Below are 24573 nucleotides of genomic sequence, written 5' to 3'. Positions count from 1 at the left end.
CTTTGGCATCCACTACAATCCACACCAAATTGTTCCTATCTGCCACCTCTAAATCACTCCTCCTATTTTTCTTTGAAAGCCGTTTGAACTGCATCATCCTATCACAGGGCTGTATCGCTGTCATCCTCTGTGCCGACCAGGGCACCCAGTGCGTCTTACCTCCTCTCCTGAAACCCCGGTTCCCCAGGCCTCCACATTTCCCTGCTGCCCTGGATTTCATGTCCCTCAGTGACTGCTTCACATCCGGCCTCACTACTGGATGTTACCTAAAAACATGGTGCTTATTATTTTATATTTTTTCATAGTTTGAATATTAAGTAACTTTTTTCCCTTTTTTATTGTTGTACAGTTAAAGTTGTCCCCATTTCCCGCCCATCACTGTCTCCTGCACTACCCACCCCCACCTCCAACATTCAGTCCCTGACTCACCCACCAGTGTCTTTGTCCTTGGGTTCTTTGTATATGGTCCTTGACCATCCTTCCTTTCTATATGTTTTACCAAGTTTTCTTCTTTCTTTTGTTTCCAAGATACTTCAATTATTTACTTACCTAAAAAATGTTTTATTTTGACCTGGCTGGCATAGCTCAGTGGATTGAGTGCAGTCCTACAAACCAAAAGGCTGCTGGTTTGATTCCCAGTCTAGGGCACATGCCTGGGTTGCAGGCCAGGTCCCCAGGGTGGGGCATGTGAGAAGCAACCACACATTGATGTTTCTCTCCATCTCTTTCTCCCTCCCTTCCCCTCTCTAAAATCAAATAAATAAAATCTTGAAAAATGTTTTATTTGAAACATTTACCTACACCACCCCAGTTCGAAGCTGTTATATCTTCATGTACACATTTAAAAATATATTTATTGATGAATTTTGCAATCTACTTAAATGATATTATGTTGTTAATATTCTTGTATCTCAGTTTTTGCTGAACCTTTTTGGGATTTATATATACTTTCAAACAAATATTAAAACAGTTTAATATTTTAAAATAATTTAATAATATGCATACCTCAGAGTAATAAGAACTCATATTTCCCCATACATATTATGTGGGCAAAGAAAATATAGCTAAACTCACTACTCACCACTGATATTAGAACTGGCACAAGTTTACAGTCTTGAACCTATTTTTAATTACCAAATGTTTAATATATTTTGTCATGTTTTTCTTAAATTATTGCTTTTAAACTATTATATAGCTTCCTTTTTATACAATGTAATCATAGTTTTGAAGAATTTATTTTATTTTATTTTTAGTCTATAATAATATGTAAAATGGATAGATATTTTCACCAACATTCATGTGCAAGAAAATCCACATCAACATATTTTCAGAATTACATTTAATCAAATACATCTTTAGCGCTTCTCAGAGATAGCACACAATCAAGGTTAATTCAATTTTGTTTATGAAAACCACTTCTTTTACTCAAGCCTTTAAAAAAACTTGGTGCCAGGTAGTTAAAAATGACCATATTAATAGGACATCTTTATTGTATTTTTTTCTGTTCAAAACAAAGCAAAGCAACACAACAGTAATAAAACTATTTTTGAGACATTTCTATTATTTACAGTCTAAATTAAGCAATCCACCCCAATGTCTTAAGGCCATGGTCATACTAACCAAAAAAGGTTTTGGCCTTCACACTCTGACTGCTCCAAGCTCAGGGAAACTATTTTTAGACCTGCTATATATATATTCTATTCTAAGTAAGTTAAGTTTCCAAGCAGGACCCTGGAATGAGTCAAACATCCCGGTATTTACTCCCTCATGTAATCAAATTCAAGTGAGTCTCTTTTCAGTGTGTGTGCCATAAAAATGGTATATGGGGTCATAAAAGTCTTGCTGCATCAGCCTAAATCTTTTGTTTTGGGCTGCTTTGTTTTTTTAATACTACCTACTAGTAAATAGCTACTATGTTTTGATAAAACAAAAATAAATGCATAAGTCAAAGTAAATTATTTGGTAAATAGATAGCCCAAATGAGTTTGCAGCCAAAAGTCAGCCCCTGCCATCCATGTGACTTAACCACCTTGATCCAGCCGGGTGGAGCTCAGGGTGAGTACAGTCCAGCTGCCATCTGAACAAACATGTGAAAAACCTCAGGTAAGAACCATTTAGCTGTGTCTGGTCAAGAAATAATACTCGTTTACTTCCACATTATAGCTTCTTCTGAATTGTTACAATATATGCCATGATTCATGCTTCTATTTTTTTCACCTTGTGTAAATGATCCTTTATTAAAATTTGTACAGCATAAATATTCATATAATTATTATGAGACAGAAAACACAGATAATGTATATGATTTATGAATAAGGTGTATAATTTAAAAAATAACAAGATGTAATGTGAGTACAAATGGTTATATAAAACAAATGCAGAAATTAACCATTTGCAGAAGGACATTAATAGTACAGATGAGATCATCAGAAGGTGCAGTTATTATCTTTTTATTGTATTCAAGCTGATATATTATAAAAATTCACATAGATTGCTTTTGGTTTAAAATGCTTTGCATATATACATTGCAAAGTGAAACATAAAATTGATTATATTAGTACATGATTCTGAATAATGCCCTTAAGATCATCAAGGTGAAAAAATATATAAGCAACACAGTAAATAACTGCTAAGGAATGTAGTTAAACAATTTAAGATGAAATGGTTTAATTATAACATGTTAATTTCACTCATTTTAATTTGAAGAAAATATAATTGTGTTTTAGATTAGTTCATTTATTTATTTGTTTTTTACTCAGAAGGGACTTATCTGATAGTTTAGGACCTTGATTTCTCTTCTTTATCATGGGTTGGTAATAACCATTTTGTAAGCACGAAGTACTACAGTTGTAATTTACCTGAAAAAGGAACGCTCCATAATTACAGTTTTTTAAGCATGGAGAGGAAATAGCAGAAATAATGTCCCAGTATCTTCCAATGTTTGCTAATAGCCTTTACTTCTCTTTCTAAAGTTTTTCCCTCTATACTGTGTTGATTTTATTTAAGACCTTTTATTTTTATTTTGCTAATGTATGTAGCCAATTTTAATTTAATTAAAAATAAGAAGGACTAGCAAAAAACTGACTTTAAAATCTTTGACTTCCTGGAAAGGATATATATCAGGTAGCTTTGATGCATAATATAAGAATGATCTTTGTTCTGTGATTATGAATAGTGTTTCTATTAGCAATTTCATTCAACATTTTCATTTAACAATAACTGTGCCCTCTTAACCTTGAAAAGTGGATTAAATTAAGATGAATATTTCTTACTAGTTTTACATGTTACTAAAACTAGATAGGCTCTAATCAAACTCAATAAAGTTTAGATATAAATCTTAAATATTTGGTTAATTTTGGGTTGGTAAATAACTACATAAATGTTAAATATAAAATATACTTATAACTATCAACATAAATATAAGAATGATTTTTTAAAAACAGTATTCATCTATGCAATATCTTCATTTGTTACTGTAAGAATATTTAAGTAGGCTTTTACGACTTGTATTTGTTAAAACAAATGATGTTAGTTATATGATAAAGGCATAAACTTTGAAATAAGAATACTGCAATGAAAAATATTCATAATATGTAAGTTATTATAACAAGGCCTATGTAATTGTGATATATCTAGAGATTAAAACATAAATTTTAATGTTTAAAATGATTATTTGTAGATTATAATAGTCTTAATAGGAGTACATAAAATTGTATCAGGTAGGAAATATCAAATATCATTGTGAGTTATAATTTAAAGGATAGAAATGAAAGGCCTCGATATTAATACTTTATCCACATTCAGCATTAGTTTTGTATGAATTATATTTCTTATGGTCAAACTGCCAAGCATCTTGTTAAAACATGGTCCAAGTTACTTATCATCACAAAGGATGAGAAGAATTTTATTTGGGTATAAAAATGGAATAGAGCCCTGACTGGTGTAGCTCAGTGGATTGAGCATGGGCCTGGGAACTAAAGAATTGCGGTTCGATTCCCATTCAGGGCACATGCCTGGGTTGCAGGCCAGTTCCCAGCAGGGGACGCATGAGAGGCAACCATACATTGATGTTTCTCTCCTTCTCTCCTTCCCTTCCCCTCTAAAGATAAATAAATAAAATCTTTTAAAAAATTGGAATAGAATACCACCCAATAGTAGGAACAAAATTGAGTTTCTCATAAGCAAGGATATTTAGCAAAAAATATGTGAAGAATAAGTTAAACTTTTTAAGACAGAAAGACATTCAAAGGATAAGAAATGTACTGTAAGAAGATATTGGTAATTCCTATTCCAAAAATGGTCTTAAGTCAATTTAGAAAGTTTATTTCTGGATACTCTTCTTTCACTAGCCAAAGTAGAACTTGTTTAATTTTGTCCTGTGCTACATTAGTGCCTATTTCAAAGTTTTTAATATGTACTGCTGATAATTCTTCATCCATAAGCAATTGCTTTAAATTAATACTTTATTATATTTAATATCAAAGAATGAATTGAGAAATAATTACATAAACATAAAAATAAATATTTTCTCCCTGGATGGTATGGCGCAGTAGATTGAGCACCTGCTTGCAAACCAAAGGTTGGTGGTTTGATTCCCAGTGAGAGCATATGCCTGGGTTGCGCCCCATGTACCCAGTAAAAGGCACATAGGAGGTAATCACCACTGATGTTTCTCTCCCCTTTTTTCTCCTTCCACATCTAAAAATAAATACATGAAGTATTTAAAAAAGCAGATTTTTTCTAATATTGAATTTTTATTTACATACTGGTTCAATTTTTTTAACCTTATGAGAATAAAAGAATATTTTTCAAACTATTTTAATCACTGTAATTCTTAGAATTACATGATTTTTAAATATTTTCATGAAGTTTTAACAAAATATATTAAAATATTTAAGTTATGTAAATATTTTATTATTTTGAGGTTTATTTATGTATTTATTTTTAGAGAGAGGGGAAGGGAGAGAGAAAGAGAGGGAGAGAAACATCAATGTGTGGTTGCCTCCTGAGCACCCCTTATTGGGGACCTGGTCCGAAGTCCAAATATGTGCCCTGAAAAATTGAACCAGCAACTCTTTGGTTTGTAGGCCAATACTCAATCCACTGAGCCACAGCAGCCAAGGCTGAGGTATATGAACATCTTAATATCATCAAGCTTCAAGAGAGTTTTCAAATTCATGATGTAACATTTAGGATTGAGGATTATTCCTTTATGTAAGTACATTTAGAACATACCCTTCCAGAATCATTTCTACTGCTTCCTAACATATGCAAATTCTAAGTAAGGGGAATGGCTCATGCACCTTGTATTGTACGATACAAAACATCATGTAATGAAAAGTAATCTTTGTGTGGCAGAAGAATGTAAATGTCAATAAAGATATTTTTACATCCTTTAAAATTTCAAATGTAAGTGGCATATAGTTGGAAATATTGTGTTAGTGTAAGAGGATGGATTTGTTTTGCTGAGTTTTGATTTGCTGAATCAATCTTAGTTGGCTTCTAAGAAATCATAATTAGCTCTTAATCTTATGAGTCATAAATCCAGTTACTTTTTTTTAAGAGCTGTACATTCAGTTTCTATAGCTCTTGACATTTTGCTAATGCATAAGCACTTAGAAAATCAAGTTAGGTCAGTTGTAAAAATTTACTCTTCCATATTGCCACAGTTACCTTTAACATATTTTTAAACTTTATAAATGAGATAATATATTTATATTACCATTAGTGTAAGTATTAAACTCAAGGTCAACTCCCTAAATTGATTTTTCAAAGTCCAACATCTATGTAAGCTCTAAGCCAAAACACATTTTATGAGAAAATTTGACATAAACATAAATGAAACTGTAATTTTTGTACTAATTATGTATTAATATTTACATATTTCCCTAAGGAAATTATTTTTATAGAGTGTGCTTCCACAGGTTCCTAGTAAAGGTTACTCATTATAAAGTACTCATGACCTTCCAAAACCTAAACCATTCCAAAACCCAAAGCATATTCGTCTGTAAAAATCACATAAGACATTGTACACCTATATTAAAATAAAATAGCAAACTTATAGTGAATAGACTTTACACATTGTATTAGTTAACATGATGTATACTTCTATAACAAATAATTATTTAAATTCACTAGTTTAAAAACAAGAACATTATTGCTATGCACATAGCATTGAAAGGCTGCTGTACCTAAGCAAACACCTTTCTGTCAGAGCAAGCTTCTTGAGTCAAGCTTGCTTGTGATGGATTGGTCAGCCCCCCAGGTCTCTTTATTATCAGCTAGTGCAATGGAGTACAGTGTGTAAAATAAGGACACTGATCTCTAAAGGTTTAATCCTGGACATAATGCTCATCATTTTTTGTCTTCTATGGCTGAAAAACAACTGCCTGACCACCATAAAGAAATGGGGATACATACTATGATTGGACAGCCTCTTTTGAGAAACATCTCTCTATGAAATATTGAACAAAAACCAAACAAATCTATAAAGAGAGAAATTAAGTTAATGTTTTTCAGGGTCTTGAGAAGCAGGGGAGGGAAATATAGAGAGTAACATATAATGCATAAGACCTTACAATTTTTATATCAATTTATTGTGGTCAGGTAAATATGGAATTACACTAAAAATGACTAAGTAGTTTACTTTAAAATGATGGACTTTATGAAATATAAATTACATTTTAATAAACTGGTACTCTTTATAAAAGTACCCTGCAAGTTTCTTGAAAGAAATTTATCATATTCATTTCCTATATTATCAATTAGTACATAAAATTTTATTTTGCATTTAAAAATGATAAACACTTAAAAATGAGTGAATAAAATATTTCCAAAAATTGTTTACCTTTTTACATGACTTGTAAATATTTTTCAGTATACATTAGAATTCTTATGCCTGTGTACATCCCTGAATATTTCTTTTTACTTGTCCTGTATCAATATCATCACTGTGACGATCTTACAATCATAGCTCCAAAGTTTTGAATTTTACAGGGTTTCATAAGTTTACTACACTCTCCTTATGAATTACCCAATTCATGCTTGAGAAATCTTTTGGATGTAGATTGCCTTATTATATAAACATTTTAGGTCAGAAAACAGTAGCTTTGAGTTTTTAAACAAGTGACCCAAGTCAGCCAGAGAGTAAGTTAAGGAACCAGTACTCAAAGGTGTATTTGATACCAGACCATGTGTTCTGAAAACTCTTCCTCTATTGCCTACATTGTATGTATATTAACATAGAACATGTGAAACATATAGACACATGCAGATGTCTGTGTAGTCTATGTCTGTTTTGCAACACATAATTATTTAAATTTCATTTATTTATTTGTTTATTTACAAAACATTGCTTTATTAATTTCTGATTTATTGTTGCAAATTTTTAATTGTTCAGTTACAGTTGTCCCACTTTTTTCCCCATTGTTCACCCCTCCCCCCATCCTGTCCACTCCCACAGTCAATTTCTCCATTTTCCACTCCCATGAGTCTTCTATTCGTTTTCCTTTGTTTACCTCTTTCCCTTCTTTTGCCTGTTACAACACTTCCCTCATCCCTTCTGGTCACCATCAGTTTGTTCTTTATTTCCAAGTTTCTCATTCTGTTTTGCTCTCTTGCTTGTATTGTTGATTAGGTTCTACTTATGGTGCGATCATATGGTATTTGTCTTTTACCATCTGACTTATTTCACTTAACATAATGCTTTTCAGTTTCATCCATGCTATCATGAAGGGTAGAAGTTCCTTCTTTCTTTCTGCTGTGTAGTATTCCATTGTGTAAATGATCACAATTTTTTAATAAGATTTTATTTATTTATTTTTAGAAAGAAGGGAAGGGAGAGAGAAGAGGGAGAGAAATATCACTGTGTGGTTGCCTTTCATGCACCCCCTACTGGGAACCTGGCCTGCAAACCAGGCATATGCCCTGACTGGGAATCGAACCAGCAACCTTTTGGTTTGCAGGCTCACACTCAATCCACTGAGCTATACCAGCCAGGGCTGTATCACAGTTTTTGATCCACTCATATACTCATGGGCACTTAGGTTGTTTCCAGAACTTGGCTATTGTAATAATGCTGCTATGAACATTGAGGTGCATAGGTTCTTTTGAATTGGTGTCTCAAGATTCTTAGCCTGTAATCCCAGCAGTGGAATCTCTGGATCGAAAGGCAGTTCCACCAAGCTTATCTTTAAGTATAAATGCAGTTTTTTTCTTCAGAAACATAATATTAGTTTTCTTGCTAGGTTATATTTTGTCCATTCATTAAATATATTTTTAGAAACTGTTATTACTAAAAAATATACTGTTAGTTATTTTTACAAATGCTGGATTGCTTAACAGTATGTCTCCAATATTTCAAACAATTTCCAACTACCAGTCTAATATAGGTTAAAGGCATAGACAAGTGTCTCTGAGTTACTGAAATAAATAATGGGTATTCTTTCTGGATTCAATCAACAGTGTCTGTGACAATATTAAAAGTACAGCTTCTAATTAGGTCAAAAGTTATCATTAGATACCTTTCAGGGAGCAAAAAGGAGAAAAAGCAATTAAAGATTGCTAAAAACAGTTTTCAGAAGATTTCTCTAATTCATTTCCATAAGCTAAGGGATGAGATTTACAATGGTTTTGTCTTAATTTAGAAACAATGTATTATAGAAAGCATAGTTTTAAGAGAAAAGTCAAGAAGTAAGTGATCTCCCATGAATAACCAACTTTTCTAAGTTCTTTTGTTTTTAATTTTATTTCTATTGTTTATGTTGCTACAACCGTTCCCACTTTTTCTCCTTTAACCCACCTCCACCCAGCCCCTAAGTTCTTTCGGAATGTGAAATAATTTTCTCCTCCAATTTAACATACAGTAAAGAGTTATTTCTAAAATATGAAATCCATACATGTGATTCCCAGAAATAGTAAATTCTGGTGAATTTCTTGGCAGCCAAAAAAAAAAAAAAAAGGCAGTGTACCTCCTCAATTAAAAAAAAAACAAATGTTGCTCAAATATCGTCACATCACCACAGATCAGGCAACTTGCAAAGCTGCTGTGACTCATTTAAAGCATAAAACTGGATTTACTGCCTGTGGGATCCAGTTGCCACAATATCAACAGTTTGAGCATTTTTGTCTTCACTTTAGATGTTCAATCCTGTTTTTATGTTGTTGCAATGCAGTTATTGGCATATCTACGCAAACTTGGTTAGATACCTTTCTGATTATTTTATAAATCAAACTCTTCAAACAAAGTATAGGATTGTTAGATCAAATAACACAAAATACTTTAAGGCCATTAAGAAAAATTAAGTTGTTCTAAAAATGTAATGCTATTTTTTATTTTGTTCTTCAGAGTATGAGAATTTCTGTCTTCTCACAATATTGCTAAAATTTGTTGTTAATGTTAGCCACTTTGATAAGTGCCAGATATCTTTTATTATTCTTTTCATAGTTATTCATTTTAATTTACAGAACTGCAACCTTTGCTTGTATTTATTAAACATCAATATTTTCTTTTGTGTGTTTTTGATTTACTTCTACAATTTCATTAATAGGTTCATATTTAAATGTTTCTTTTTTGTTTGTTTATTTGGTGTCAGAGAGCTTTGGTGTCAGAGAAATATCAGTTCAAGTCTCAACTCAGTTAACTAATAAGTGTCTTTGAACATGAGAACTCATGCCACTGGAACTTCAATACCATATCAGATACTAGGATTGGTAAGGGGAAAATCAGGATACTAATATAAGTAAGAAGTACAAAATATAGTTATAAAATAAATAAATAACCAGGATGAAATGTGCAGCACAGAGAAAATATTCAATAATGTTGGAATAACTTTGTGTGGTGACAAAATATTACTAGAGTTATTTTGGTGATCAACATCATAATGTATATAAATGCTCATTTTGAATTTATTCTTGTGTGTGGTATAAGAATGTGGTCTAGTTTCACTTTTCTGCATGCATCGTTCCAATTTTCACAACACTATTTATTGAATAAACTATCTTTAGCCCATCGTATATGTTTGCTTTCTCTCGAATATTGACTGTAAAGGTGTGGGTTTATTTCTGTGTTCTCCATTCTGTTCCAGTGATTATGTGTCTGTTTTTCTTCTAGTACCATGCTGCTTTGATTGCTATGACCTTATAGTATAGTTTTATACTAGGTCGTGTGATTCCTCTGACTTTGTTCTTCTTTCACAGGATCACTGATGGAGGCCTCACTATGCAAGGCCTTCTATCATTTCATATAAATTTTTAAGATATTTGTTCTAGTTCTGTGAAATATGTCATGGGGATCTTGAAAGGAATGGAGTTAAATCTATAAATTGCTTTGGGATATTTGGACATTTTAATGATGTTAATTCTTCCTGTCCATGAACACAGTATATGTTTCCACTTTTTTGTATCCTTTATTTCTTTCTTCAGTGTCTTATAATTTTTTCAGTCCAGGCCTTTTACATCCTTGGTTAGGTTTAGTCTTAGGTATTTTCCTTTTGAAGCAATTGTGAATGGGATTGTTTTCTTATTTCCCTTTATGTGAGTTTGTTATTGGCATATAAAAATGCAACTTATTTCTGGATATTAATTTTGTATCCTGCTAATTTGTTGAATTCACTTATCAGTTTTATGTCCCCAGAGAGGTGAAACAACAGAAAAAAATAAACAAATGGAACTACATTTAACTAAAAAGTTTTTGCAGAGCAAAAAAAAAAAAAAATCATCAACAAAATAAAAAGACAACTTACAGAATGGGAGTACATATTTGCCAATACATCTGATAAGGGGTTAATATTCCAAATGTATAAAAAATGTAAAACTCAATACCCCCCAAAACCCCAAACCACTCAATTTAAAAAATGGGCAAAAGACCTAAATAGACATTTTTCCAAAGGGGGCATACAGATGGCCAATAAATATATAAAAAGATGTTCAGCTTCACTAATAACCAGAAAGATGTAAATTAAAACCACAATGAGATACTATCTTATACATGTCAGAATGGCCATCATCAATAAATCAACAGAAAAACAAGTTCTGGCAAAGATGTGGAGAAAGGAGAGGTTTTTTTTGCACTGTTGATGAGAACACAGATTGGCGCAGCCACTGTGAAAAGGAGAATGGAGACACCGCAAAAGATCAGAAATGGAACTGCCATTCGACCCAGTGGTATATATCCAAAGAAACCCAAAATACTAATTCAAAAGAACATAAGCACCCTTATGTTCATTACAACTTTATTTACAATCACAGAGATATGGAAGTGGCTCAAGTGTCCATCAGTAGATGAGTGAATGAAACAACTATGGGATATTTTTACAATGGAATACTACTCTGCTATAAAAAAGAAAAAGAAAAAGAAACTTTTACCCTTTATGGCCACATGGATGAACCTAGAGAACATTGTGCTAATGAAATAAGCCAGTTGGAGAAAGCCAAATGCCATATAATTTTACTTATATGTGGAATCTAATGAAGACACTGAGCTGACAAGTAAAACAGAGACAGACTCACAAGGAGCAGGCTGACAGCTCTGGGGTGTCATTTAGGGGCTGGAGAGAATCAAGCAAAAACCAAAAAGGACTCAGGGACATGCAAAACAGGGTGGTAGTTGTGGGGGCTCTATAAGGATGACAAATGGTGATGGGAAATGTAATTTAAAAAGAATCATTTGCAAACAAACCAAAGTATAAAATGTTATGCACTTGAAACTAATGTAATACAGTATGCAAAGTATACTTTAATGAAAATAATTTAAAAATAACAAACCCATTATATCCAGGTGTTGATAAATGCCTCCTAAATTTTAGAGGCAAACAGTTCACATATGCAAATATGTTTGCCTTAATAAACAAGGACTCTTCTTTATTTCTGTATTTATATTTAGCACTGGAAGATGAGATATGCTCTGCAATATATCAAGCTAAAATGAAAATTAGAATGGAGGGTTTTAAATGATTCTTCTCACCCACAAATCCCCTTAGACTGATGTGAAGCATCTGAAGAGAGATAAATGAGAGTCAATTATGACAGTACAGTTCCAGAGATTCTTTGTGTGACTAGGCATAAGCAGAATTACTCTGAGGCATTAGTGATGTGTGTGTAGGCAAGAGTGTGAAGCAAAATCTTGTCCACACTTTTGATTGGAATGCAACACTTCTCTGGGCTCAGAGGATATTTGGGATCCATCAGAAATTCTAGCCATTGCATAAATATTAAACTCTCATAGTGAGTTGTGGCAATTAAAAATGCATTTAATATGTTGTAGAAAGTAGATAGGGATAAATAGCTATTAAATGATGGCTGTAGATTACAGCCTTGACCTATGGAGATTTTCTAAAATAATCATAGAAGAGAACAGAGACCCACTATGAGAGCCAGCAGAAATTTAGGATACAAAGATTTTTTTTAAATAAATTCTAAACTCAAAAATTACTCATCTTCTTTATATGCTGTTATATCCTCCATCTTCAAAGCTAAGAGAATTATTCAGTTATATAATTTTCATTCAATATATCTGTTGCTTTATTCATGTACGTTAAATACTTGATTCGTCTAGAATTAATTCATTATAAAAAGTAAACTACAGTTGAAAAATGTTGGGAACTGCCTTGCCTGGTTTCAGAAGCCGTAACCCCACCATGGTTAAGGCTGAGTGACCTTCAGACCATAAGCTACTGAGGAGACAAAGCTTATCTCCCTGGTAGGGGGGCCACTCTCTCCTTTTACTTCACCCTGCCTGGCCCCCAGTGCTTGGTTGGTTAGCCAATGACGGGTAAGATTCCCCAAGGAGGGATGACCTAAGACAGCCACAATCATGTGGAGGCCCCAGGGAAGGACTTGGGGAGCTACAGAAAAAGGGTGATGGACCCTCGCCCCTTGACTTTGACATAGTTTGAGTTTTCATTCTGTCTGCAAGAAGTCGCCTAATCTCTTGGATGCCTTACTGCCCCTGCCTGATTTAAGCCTGAGACAATGCCTTAAGCTTGAAACAATGCCAGTGGTGGGTGCAGCCCTGTGCTGGAAAGGGCGGGTCCCCTAGGGCAATCAGACCTAAGAAAGAATATGTAAAATCCTGTGAAACCTGCTTTGTTTAGAATGCTCTCAATTAAATGATAAGGGCTCAAGCAGAAAGTGAGTTTGTTCTCTGAAGTTTTATGGCCATTTAGCTCTCTAACCCTGACTCAAAATAGGCCCTTGGAGTTCTTTGTATGTTATCTATTGTTTGATCCTTACTGCCTGATAATGATTAATGAATTTTACCTATACCAATAAACGCTTGTTAAGGCAAGGGTCGTGGTGCCCACCTCTTGAGGGCGTGGCAGAGAGGCTTGCTCTCCCCTTAAGAGAGAAGTGGTGCCATCCCTTTTCCTCCCTAGGACTTGGTAGTCTGTGTGAATTTATTTTGTCTCATCCATAATGCTGCGGACACTGCAGGCTTGTGTCCCCATCCGAAAAAAACAGGTGGACAATGAATTCAAGAAGAACTCTCCAAAATGATCTTTACTTAGTCAGGACATCGAATGTCAGCAGGAAGTGAATTTGCACAAAGAGGGACGAAGCAGATTTGTCTGTGTCCTGGGTGGTTAGTGAGACGGGTTGGTGAGACTTGGAGAGACAGGTGAGAGTCATATCAAAAGATCGTCCACAGCAGCTTCCTGTTCCTGATCCAGCAAATGTTCATTTTGGCCAAGACAACATGCTCTATTCATCCGGTCACTGAAACTACGTCTGTAATTAGTGTATCAACCAGAAAAGTGATTAAGGAAGCAGTTAGTACAAGCTGATATTTTTCTGTCAAGCCCTTTGCTCTTGCAGTGTTTCCCATCTCACTTAATGAATATCTGTGATTCCTTTCTTTTCCCTTTTCTTTTTCTACCTTCAGTCCATCAGCAGATGTTGTTGGTTTTATCTGCCAGCTATAACAAAACTTGACTTCTTACCACTTTGGTACTACTTTCTCGGAGCTTCCGTAGTAACCTTTGATTCTGTCTCTCTCCCAGGCCTTCACCCTCTTCCATCCTACTCAGCACACACAAGGGGAGTGAGCCTTGCAGAAGGGGAACCTCATCAGTATCCTCCCTGCTCTCACACAGGCTGAAATCTAAATTGGGTTTATTTGTAGTTATCAAGTGGAAAATATTAATAACAGCTCATACTTGCATAGCTCTTATATGTTGTAAACCTTGTGTGAAGTGCTTTATACATATTAGCTCATATAAAATTAATAAATACTTTGAACCAGTGAATCAATGGATAAATATTTTATACACTTCAAGATTTAAGCAAATTGTAAGACCTTCGTATCTAAACTTACATATTATCCTTCGTGTTATAAATATAAATAAGACCTTGTTTCATAAATGTACAAACATACCATTTTGATTTTTAGTCCTGGCACAAGTATTGTGTTACAACTATATACTATGAGAATATGTTTTATTTCAGTATAAAAATTTATTTCGAAGTCAATGAAGGGAATGTGTAATATCATAACACGTTTCTCTCCACTCTGATAGCAAAGATAAACGTTACAGTTCTCATTCTTGTTGGGGGGTCCGCATGATCCTTACCAGAGGCACCTGTGAATGAAGCAGTCACTATCCGTGCCATTAATGGTCACCATGGCAGAGAGGAGAGAAAATTAGAGGATATATTCTACCTTAAAGCTTGTGGCAGAACAGGTCACAGGCCACTGTTTTTACATGTCATTGCCAAAGTAGTGTGGCCTCATCTGACCTCAGGCAGGTGGAGAAGTAGCATCTCGTTGTGTTCCCAGAGGAAGAAGGACCAGACGGTTGCGGCAAACTAATGCGCACAACAAAGTGTATTTTAAAACCAAGTTTTAAATACTTTAACTTACATATGATATCTCAATCAGGGAATTCAGACTGTGTCATTTTTACATAAACTTTACTTTCTGACTAGCATCATTTATTATGAAATAAGTTTTTATCACATACGTTGCTTACCTATTTTTTAAAGGTTTTATTTATTTATGTTTACAGAGCAGGGAAGGGAGGGAGAAAGAGGGAGAGAAACATCAGTGTGTGAGAGAAACTTGGACGGATCGCCTCTCTCACGAGACCCAGACAGGGACCACCCACAACCCAGGATGTGCTCCGAATGCGAACAGAACCGGAAACTTTTCACTTCCTGAGACCCAACGAACTGAGCCACACTCATCAAGGCTCTTTCACTACAGCTATTAAATGCATTGGTTGCTGCTAAATGAGAGTGGAGACCAAAAACCGGTCCTATTCATAGTATAACACCTTTTAAAGAGTATGCCCCATTTTTTAAAGGCAAGATGTAGCAAGTTCAAGGATTGTAAAAATTTGTTTAAAACAAAGTGTTATATGTTAGCTAGATAGATGATAGATATAAAATACTATACACATTATATTAAAATGTACACATGAAAGGTTATCCAATTTTGTCGTATTTATTTTATCTTCATACCATATTTTACAATTTAATTGACAGTGTTTATAGAGTGACCACTTTTAATAAATACCTTTCAACAAACATTTGAAAATATTATACTTGGTTTTAGGTTTTATATAATATCCAAAATAATATTTTTATAGATTAATTTCCTGAGTTACAATTCTATTACTATGAGGAATGAAACAGAAGTGACCATGCTCTTTTTTTAACAGAAAATTTCCTGATAATTGTAGTTGAAATTGTATTTGAAAAGTTCAGTTTTAGACCTACTTAGATTTAGTATGTTAGAGGTATGTTAGAGGTATGGCACTTATTTTTTCTTATTTTTCATGTATATTACAAATTCTATCATGATGATTAATAAGCAATCTGAGGAGACAATATATGGCATCTGATGAGAGCCTATTTTAATAAATCATTTGGTCTATAACTTTACATCATACACAGGGGCAATTTTTAGTCACACTTTCATTTTTTAAATGGATGGGAGAACCTCTTTAAGAAGGTTTCAAATCAATCTCTCATTCACGAAAACTAATCCAGGAAGACACGATACATGTTTGAATGTATTTACCATAATTACTTGTTTCTCTTAGATAATTGTTTAAACTTAATTTTGTTTTTTAAAAGTATGTTATATTAAGTATTGGTGAATTTCTGATCTAATAACACTTATTTGTGTACAAAAATATTACTCAATAAATGTTCATTCATTCATCTTTTTAATGTTTATTCTTGCCGGCTTTCCGTGCAAGGTATAGAAACTGAAACAAGTAGGACTTGACTCATGATCTACCAAGGGTAGTGAATAAAGAAATAAATGGCCGATAATTTACAATATAAACTGTATGCCATATTAAAAAGAGAAACACAAAGTAAGAATGGGGAGAATGTGAGGCATCTGAACAGACCCAGTATCTGACTTAGGCCAGTGGGGATGGCGAAGTGACGGTGAAGAAACTGGGGAAATGAGGACTGAAGTACTTCAGGGAAACACTGTAGGAAAAGCAAGGAATCTGTACAAATTAGTAAAGTCATGAGAAAGCATTATTGTTTTAATTTCTAATTTAAAGAGCTGAACCATTTTAGAAGAGGTGTTACTATAGATAGTTAGCTAATTATTAATAAGGAAGAAAGTAAAGGGTTTTGGACATTGTTGAGCCTAATGGGCAAGGGAACCTGTTTGCTTAGCCAGGAAGCCATAGTTTCACACACTCCAGGGGATCATAGCATTGCCCTGCTAAGGACTGACACCTTTCTGCAGTGCGGCACTGATTGCTGGGGGAGCTGAGGGAGGTAAGCCAATGTACAATAGAAGTCCAAATGGCACAGGAGGAGGTAGGTGCTTGACCATAGAGGCCTGTCAGTCTAACCCGGAAAGGAGGTCAATTGTCTGGGGCAGTGGACACATTAGAAGCCTGCAAAAGCTTAGGAAGTTGATGGGTTATTTTGAAAAAAGTCCTGATCCATCCCCAACTCAATTTAAAATAATCCCAGGAGCAAAGACGAGTTCTCTCTCTCTCTCTCTCTCTCTCTCTCTCTCTCTCTCATGCCTGACCCACACTCATCCCATGCACTCATGTCTTTTCTCTCTATATCCATGTGGCCCTAGCAGCTGAGTGGCTGATGGTTGTGCAGACTCCAAATGCAGGAGGGAAACTGGAACCCACAGAACAGCAGCAGATTGCAACCAGGACCACAAACTAAGCTACGCAGATGGTGAGAAAGGCTGGACTGAGTTAAGTTTTAATGTGGCACAGTGACTCTACACCATGACTTTTGTTTTGGCCTCTCTGAAGACATGTTTGGGCTTTTTTCCATGGCAGACAGGACAGAGATGGGGCACAGGGCTTGCCTTCCATCCAAATAAATCTTGCCACACCACAATCTTCTGTGTGTGTGCTAGTGAAATGCTTTCTCTTGATCTCATGAAAGAGCACCACTTCCAATGGCAAGAGAAGCAGAGTGGAGAATCCATCCCTGGGAAATCCTTTTGTTACTTGAATGTTGGTTAACTTTGGTGGCAACTGTTCAGCTCAGGGTGATTCCGAAGACTATACCTCTGAGAAATACATGTATTTCTCCAATAGCTGGGAGCATCTATGGTTCCTGACTTATTTGAGAAAACCAGAGAGAGGCATTTAGCGTTTCTAAACTAAAGCATTCACATTTCCCTTTCACTATAAATCTGAAGTGGGAAAATAGAGGTGAATCTCTGAGATTTTTTATTCACAAAAATTCAAAAAGAAAAGGAATTTCCATTGTGAAACAAAATATAAGGGAAAACAAAGACAGACATCTAAGAGAGGATAGTTCTGAAGACCTAGTCACCACCTTTTGCTGAGGCCCAATGCACAGTGGATCACTCTACTCGAGATGGTTCATCTAGATGTAATGAGCAAGTAGTAACAGAGGACATAAAACAGGAATGTTTCGAAGAAAAAAGAAAAAGAAAATAAAATGATGGAAAATTTTAAGACTTGTATTGCAACTATGGAAAAATCTTATTTTACCCATAAAATGTATATTCAGGTCTGGATAAAGCATTATTCATTATTTTCAGTTACATCTACAAATTAATACAGAGTTAAACACTCTGTATTCAGCCACCATGAAAGATTTATGATTTTTCCCTAGTTAATTTTATTTAATTCAAAGAACTGACCTCTCTTAATTTATTTCCTGCATTTCATATCTTGAAACATTAATTTTAAAAGTTAAATCACATTTAAACTATAGAGAGATAAAATAAATTACATATGTAAGAAAGAGTAGAGAAAAAAATGTAACAACCAAAAATGTAGATTTTTCAACAATGCCCAATATCAGAGTTTAAAAAAAGAATGCACTTGTTTTAAGAAGATGTACAGGAAAAAAAAGAGATGTATCACATTATGCATTTATATGTGTACAATATTTTTACAGTTTAACACAACACAGGTAATTATGAAATAGAGAGTAACTATATCTTGTGATGTCTATATTAAATATTTTAAAGTAAAAAAACAGCCGCCCTGGATGGTGTGGCTCAGTGGACTGAGTGCAGGACTGTAAACCAAAGGGTCGCTGGTCCAATTCCCATTCAGGCCACATGCCTGTGTTGCAAGCCAGGTCCACAGAAAGGGTGTGTGTACACATTGATGTTTCTCTCCCTCTGTTTCTCCCTTCCTTCCCCTCTGTCTAAAAACAAATAAGTAAATATTTTTTTAAAAGAGGAAGAACATTTTTCAACTCAGTTCTTTATTATTTTTGTAAATGTGTTCAAGTACAGTTATCTCCATTTCCTCTGACAATATCTCCCCCACCCCACCCATCCCCACCTTCCACCCTTGAACCTACCGCCTTTGACTTTGTCCATGATCCTTTATACATGTTCCCTGATGGCCCTTCCCCTGTTTTCCCCCATTATCCGTCTCCCATCTCCCTCTGGTTACTGTCAGTTCATTCTTAATTTCAATGTCTCCCATTATATTTTGCTTGTTTGTTCATTTTCTAGACTTTGTTCCCCTTATAGGTAAGATATTATGGTATTTGTCTTTTACTGCCTACTCTCCAGTTCTGTCCAAGCTGTCACGAAGGGTGGAGTTCCTCCTTTGTTGCTGCTGTGTAGTGTTCCATTGTGTAAATGTACCACAGTTTTTTGATCCACTAATTTACTGATGGGCACTTAGGTTGCTTCCAGCAATAAAAATAAAATTCAAGCAAGATAGAAATAAAAGTGAATATTATCAACCATATACAACAGCTATAAAAAACCTATACTTACACACTACTGATAAAAATGTAAATTGGTAAGACCACATTGGAATACAATGTGGCAGTTTCCTAAAAATTTAAGGGGATACTGGGGAGAAGGGGAGGAGGGATATCTATATCTGAAGTCATCAAACTGCACACGTAATATATATGCACTTTTTGTATGTTAATTATACTTCAGTAAATATGATATATATGTAAACACTAAAAAAGTATTTGTATTGTTGGTATGTAATATTAAAGTTTTAAATATTGATTTTAGGAAATAATATCTGATATCCAAAAATTCTACGTTTTATGATAAAATGTTATTTTGCCAGTTCGTTGTAAGAAATACTTATCTCGCCACTTTAGAGTTTTTATTTTCTATTGAAGACCAATGAACCTTCAAAAGTTAAGATCCACATTTGTAAAATGCAAATACATTTCAGAGAGATATATAAAACATATGGCTCACTTATTATTTAATAATAATAGGATTAAGAAATATCTCTTTTTTACCAAGCTGAGAAAAAAAAAGGCTTACTTCAGTTGAGTACTATGGCCAATTATGTGGAAAGAACATGGTTTAGAAAGCAATTAAACCAGATAGAACAACAGTTTAAAAGGGAAGCAGTATGAGTTGCGATTATAATACTAAAGACGGGCGGAAACTGAGAGCTGAACTCGAAACGCATACACAAGCACAATGATACACAACCTCATTAAAACAAACGAAACGCAGAGTCAGACAGACACACGATGCCACCCCAAAACACGAAAATAAGAAAATAATAGAAAGACGTTTGAGCCCTGCTTTGATGCTCATTAAGATTCTAGAGCTAAATATTTTTAAAGCTGCATTCTGTTATCACAACTGCAAGCATGTGGATTATAACTGTAATTATTTTCCCGTGAGCCACAAATATTCTCCTCTCCCTCTGCCTACATTGTTCAGCAAATGGCAAGTTTGCATTTAACTTAAATTTAAGGAGACCTAACATCTAATCACTGGACAGAAAAAAAGATTATATTTTAAACTATGAAAATTGTCTGTTTTTCCCTTGTATAGCATTGCTTTCATAGTTATTTTCAATTTTAGACAGAAGTAATTTGAAAAATCAGTGTGTAAGCAAGAAAATATGTGTAAAGTTTACTTTGTATGTTGCTTTTTTTGAAATATAACTCATAATTTACTGGAGTATAATAGAATTATAAAAATATCTAGAAAACATAACTCTCTTCTGTACTTACAGACTTTCTCGAATTCATTTTGTCTCTCCCTCACTTTCTATTTGTCAAAATTAATATACAGATTTTTTCTAGCTTATATTCATGCCACTTCGAATCAGAAATGTTTACTACTTTATATATTTACCAGTGTGCATTTTAAATAATGTTTTAAACAGTAAATGGAAAATTCGTGTAAATGACTTAGTTGGGACTCTTCTTAAAATACTATATTCAAAGGTTTTCTGTGGAAGCAAGAGCTTATAACATTGTTCTGGCCTGGAAGTCCTCTCCTGTTCTACTCACATAAAAAATGTCACTATTTTAAGTTCAAAGCCAGTGTCGGGATTTCCTCTATACATTATTTTTGCATCAAGCCCACATTTTTAAACAACACTATTACTTTGTGTTTTAGCCCTTATACCAACTATTCTCATATTACAAACACATGTGTCTCTGACCCACTATGTCAACAGCTCCTCCAGAGAAAGGTCTCTCAACATGGTGCTGACATTGCATGATCAAGAAAATGTTGATGAGAGAACCCGTGAATGTATAAGGAATGGGTAAATGAAGTTTTCTCAAGTCTTTTACACTACAGTGTTTTTTTCCCTAAAGGATATACCAATATTGCTCCCTTAAGTTGCATTTTACCTGAAACAGTTTTTATGAATAACTGCATCAAATGCAAAGCTTTCAGTTTTACAAACTTAACAACTGAAAGAACACTAATGTTTTGCTTAGTAATTGTTTTCCTCAATAAGGTTGAGAGGAGATAGTCCTAATTGCTTCAGATCTGAGTCTATACTGGTATGTTTATTGAAATGTGATAGTGTATAACGTTAAGATTCAGAAATTCTTACTGTGAATATCCTCAAGAAACGAATGGATAGACATTTATTTTCTTCCATATCCTGACTGAATAATGTACACATATACGCATGTATGTGTGCTCATGTTTATATACGTATGTGTATGTCTGCATACACTACTGTGTACACAAATAATCATGTTTATATTGTTATGTAACTTGTATATTGTATTCTATTCTAGGTGCATTACATTATATATAGAGAAAATAGAGCAAGGTATAAAAGAAATATATAACATGGTACTAGTTATTAGATACAATATTATATGTTACATGAAATATATAATACACTATAAAATTATATGCTATACCGTATGTTATATTACATTCAGTGGTAAGAGTGTGCACCCTTGTCTTTTTCCTGATCTTCAAAAAGAAACTGTTAAATTTTCACCATGAGTATAATGTTAGCTGTGGTCTTTTTTTTTTAAGATTTTATTTATTTATCTTTAGAGGGGAAGGGAAGGAGAGAGGGAGAGAAATATCAATGTATGGTTGCCTCTTGTGCATCCCCTGCTGAGAACTGGCCTGCAACCCAGGCATGTGCCCTGACTGGGAATTGAACTGTGATCCTTTTGTTCATAGGCCTGCACTCAATCCACTGAGCCATACCAGCCAGGGCATAGCTATGGGCTTTTTATGTAGGATGTCAATCACATTGAGGTATGTTCCTTCTCTACCCAATTTGTTGAGAGTGGTCATCATGAAAACGTTTAAATCCATCATATGTTTTTCTGCGCCTACTGAGATGACTACATAATTTTTGTCTTACATCCTATTAATGTGGTATATATCACATGTATTGATTTGTATGTATTGAACAATCCTTAGGTCACAGGGACAAATTCCACTTGATCATAGTTTATAATTCCTTGAAAGGTCCATTGAATGTGTATGCTGGTATTTTGTTGAGAATTTTTTTAAGATTTTTATTTATTTATCTTTAGAGGGGAAGGAGAAAGGGAGAGAAACATCAATGTACGGTTGTGTTCTGTGCATCCCCTGCTGGGAACTGGCCTGCAGGGAACCAGCCTGCAACCCCGGCATGTGCCCTGACTGGGAATCAAACTGTGATCCTGTGGTTTACAGGCTTGCGCTCAATCCACTGAGCTACACCGGCTGAGAATTTTTGGCATCTACATTCATTAGGGGTATTGAACTATAATTTTCTTTTCTTGTAGTATTTTATCTGACTTTGATGTCCAGGTAATTCTGGCCTCATAAAATAAGTCTAGAATTGTCCCTCTTCTTCAAGTTTTTGGAAGAGTTTATGAAGGATTGGCATTACTTCTTTAAATGTTTGGGAGCATTGATCACAGAAACCATCTGGTCTTAGGCTTTTCTTTGTTAGGAGAGTTTTAAATACTGATTCAATCTACTTACTTGTTATTGGACTATTTGGATATTCTATTTATTTTTTGATTCCTTTCCTTAGTATCTTAAAAAGACATTTCATTAGCTAAAAACTGCTATTTTTTATGGTCTGGGCTTAGTAGCTATCAGTGTATTCACTCATATATCTGAAGACATTTGAAAGTTTTATTGATGAATGGTATCTTTCATGGGTGTGCAACTTTTTGGCATCTCTGGGCCACACTAGGAGAAGAGTAGCCTTGGGCCACACATTAAATACACAAACACTGACAAAAACTGATGAGCAAAAGAAAGGTTTGAACTAAATTTACAATTTTGTATTGCGCCAAATTCGTAACCATCCTGGGCTACATACAAGGAGCCCATGGGCTGGGGTTTGGTCACCCCTGTATGTCCATGATCACTTTCATATGTTGGCCAAAGGCAAGGTTTCTACTGAAGTGATGGTGGTGACTGGGATGTTTAACAAACCACGGGGGGCTGGGTCACATAGCAATAAAACTGTGAGGCATGAAAGCAATATCTGCAAGACCTCTTGAGTTGTATGCTTTGTACTGACACTGCATCCTTTCTTTACCCTATAGTCTACTGACCAAACCAACTACCAGCCAGCCTTGATGCAGAGGGTAAGAAAATAGATATTTCTAATGGGAGGAATTGCAAAATGTCCCTTTTTGAAATCTATTACATTTTACTTTCATATTTTTACAATTCTTATTTCTCCTCATTAATGTTAATATTTGCTTTGGATCCTTTAATTGTCACAAAACATTAGACAACCCTGTGACCTATTTGGACTCCAAATCACCTCTAAGCTCAGCTCAGAACTCTATTGTGGTTTCTGCCTTTGTCACAAGACTCTCCTGCTGACTGACAGCACCGTGGTCCAACGAGCCCTGCCAGATTAGAACAGTCATTCAATGAAAGAGGAATATTTGACTTAAGTGTGATTTCTCAGGCATTTTCCCTTTCAGTGTTATGAAGGGGATGTGCAATGTTTATACCTTTTGGAATAACATGGGAACAAGCAAGCTTCATGAATTTATTCATTTTTTATTACTTTTTGTCCTCTACCAAGAACATCTTTTTTCATTGCTTTTAGAGAGGAAGAGAAAAAGAAAAAAAGGAGAGAAAATGATGTGCGAGGGAAGCACCAGTTGATCGGTTCCCGCAGGCATCCAGGCTGAGGATCCCACGCACCCACAGCAGGAATGGGACCCATAACCCAGGCTTACATCCTGACCACGGAACAAACCTGCAACCCTTTGGTTACTGGACGATGCTTCAACCATCCGAGCCACACTGGCTGACGATGAATTTGTTTATTTTTGTCTTTGCTTCTATAAGTGCAAATAGAAAACAGACACTCTCTTCCTGCTTCTAGGAAAACCAGATATTAAAATATAAGACCTGAAGCTTATATTCTTATTTAATTCATTGATAAAAGTACCTCTTTATTAAAGATTGGTAACTCTTCTGCATATACCAACCATGAAATTGCCACCAACTTTCTGTCAAATAAATGTTAATGTACTTTGTTATTGTTGGGTTTTGTTGCTGTTATTATTCTGATTTGTGAGTATCATTAATATTTTTGTGTATTCAGAAGTTAAGATAAAACTATGTTTATCTAAATCAACTGTTAACTCAGGTTATTCCCTAAAGAGTTATTGTCTCAGTTATTATGTTTCTTTAGTAAATGCAAATTAAGTACTTATATAGTTAAGTTTTGACCAGGCATTATTCATTAGAGAAATTGTAGTTTTATAATGCAAAGGAAGCATTTTTTTCCACCTTTGGCACTTTACAATAAACTCATTCTGATCTAAATTAATTGCTGTGGGATTATCCTGGAGTCATTAAAATAGTGCTGTATTGACATTCACTAATGTTTTTAATTAGCAATTTCAAATTCCAGT

The 24573-nt window shown here is 34.5% G+C and overlaps 1 long non-coding RNA gene across 2 annotated transcripts; it reads left to right on the top strand.

The window, feature by feature from the left end:
* Positions 1 to 1739: 1739 nt before the first annotated feature.
* On the top strand, positions 1740 to 24573 carry LOC128626184 (uncharacterized). Of its 2 annotated transcripts, XR_008390112.1 has the most exons (5): positions 1740 to 2103; positions 17060 to 17163; positions 22228 to 22431; positions 23239 to 23280; positions 23757 to 24573. It is a non-coding gene; the product is annotated as an uncharacterized LOC128626184 (long non-coding RNA). The 2 variants fall into 2 exon arrangements; XR_008390111.1 differs by lacking the exon at positions 22228 to 22431.

The sequence above is a fragment of the Artibeus jamaicensis genome, unplaced genomic scaffold (assembly GCF_021234435.1).
Source record: "Artibeus jamaicensis isolate MK-2021 breed Jamaican fruit bat unplaced genomic scaffold, CSHL_Jam_final scaffold_369, whole genome shotgun sequence".
Lineage (NCBI taxonomy): Eukaryota > Metazoa > Chordata > Mammalia > Chiroptera > Phyllostomidae > Artibeus > Artibeus jamaicensis.
The sequence above is the reverse complement of the archived record's forward strand: the minus strand, read 5'-3'. Positions and strand labels throughout refer to the sequence as shown.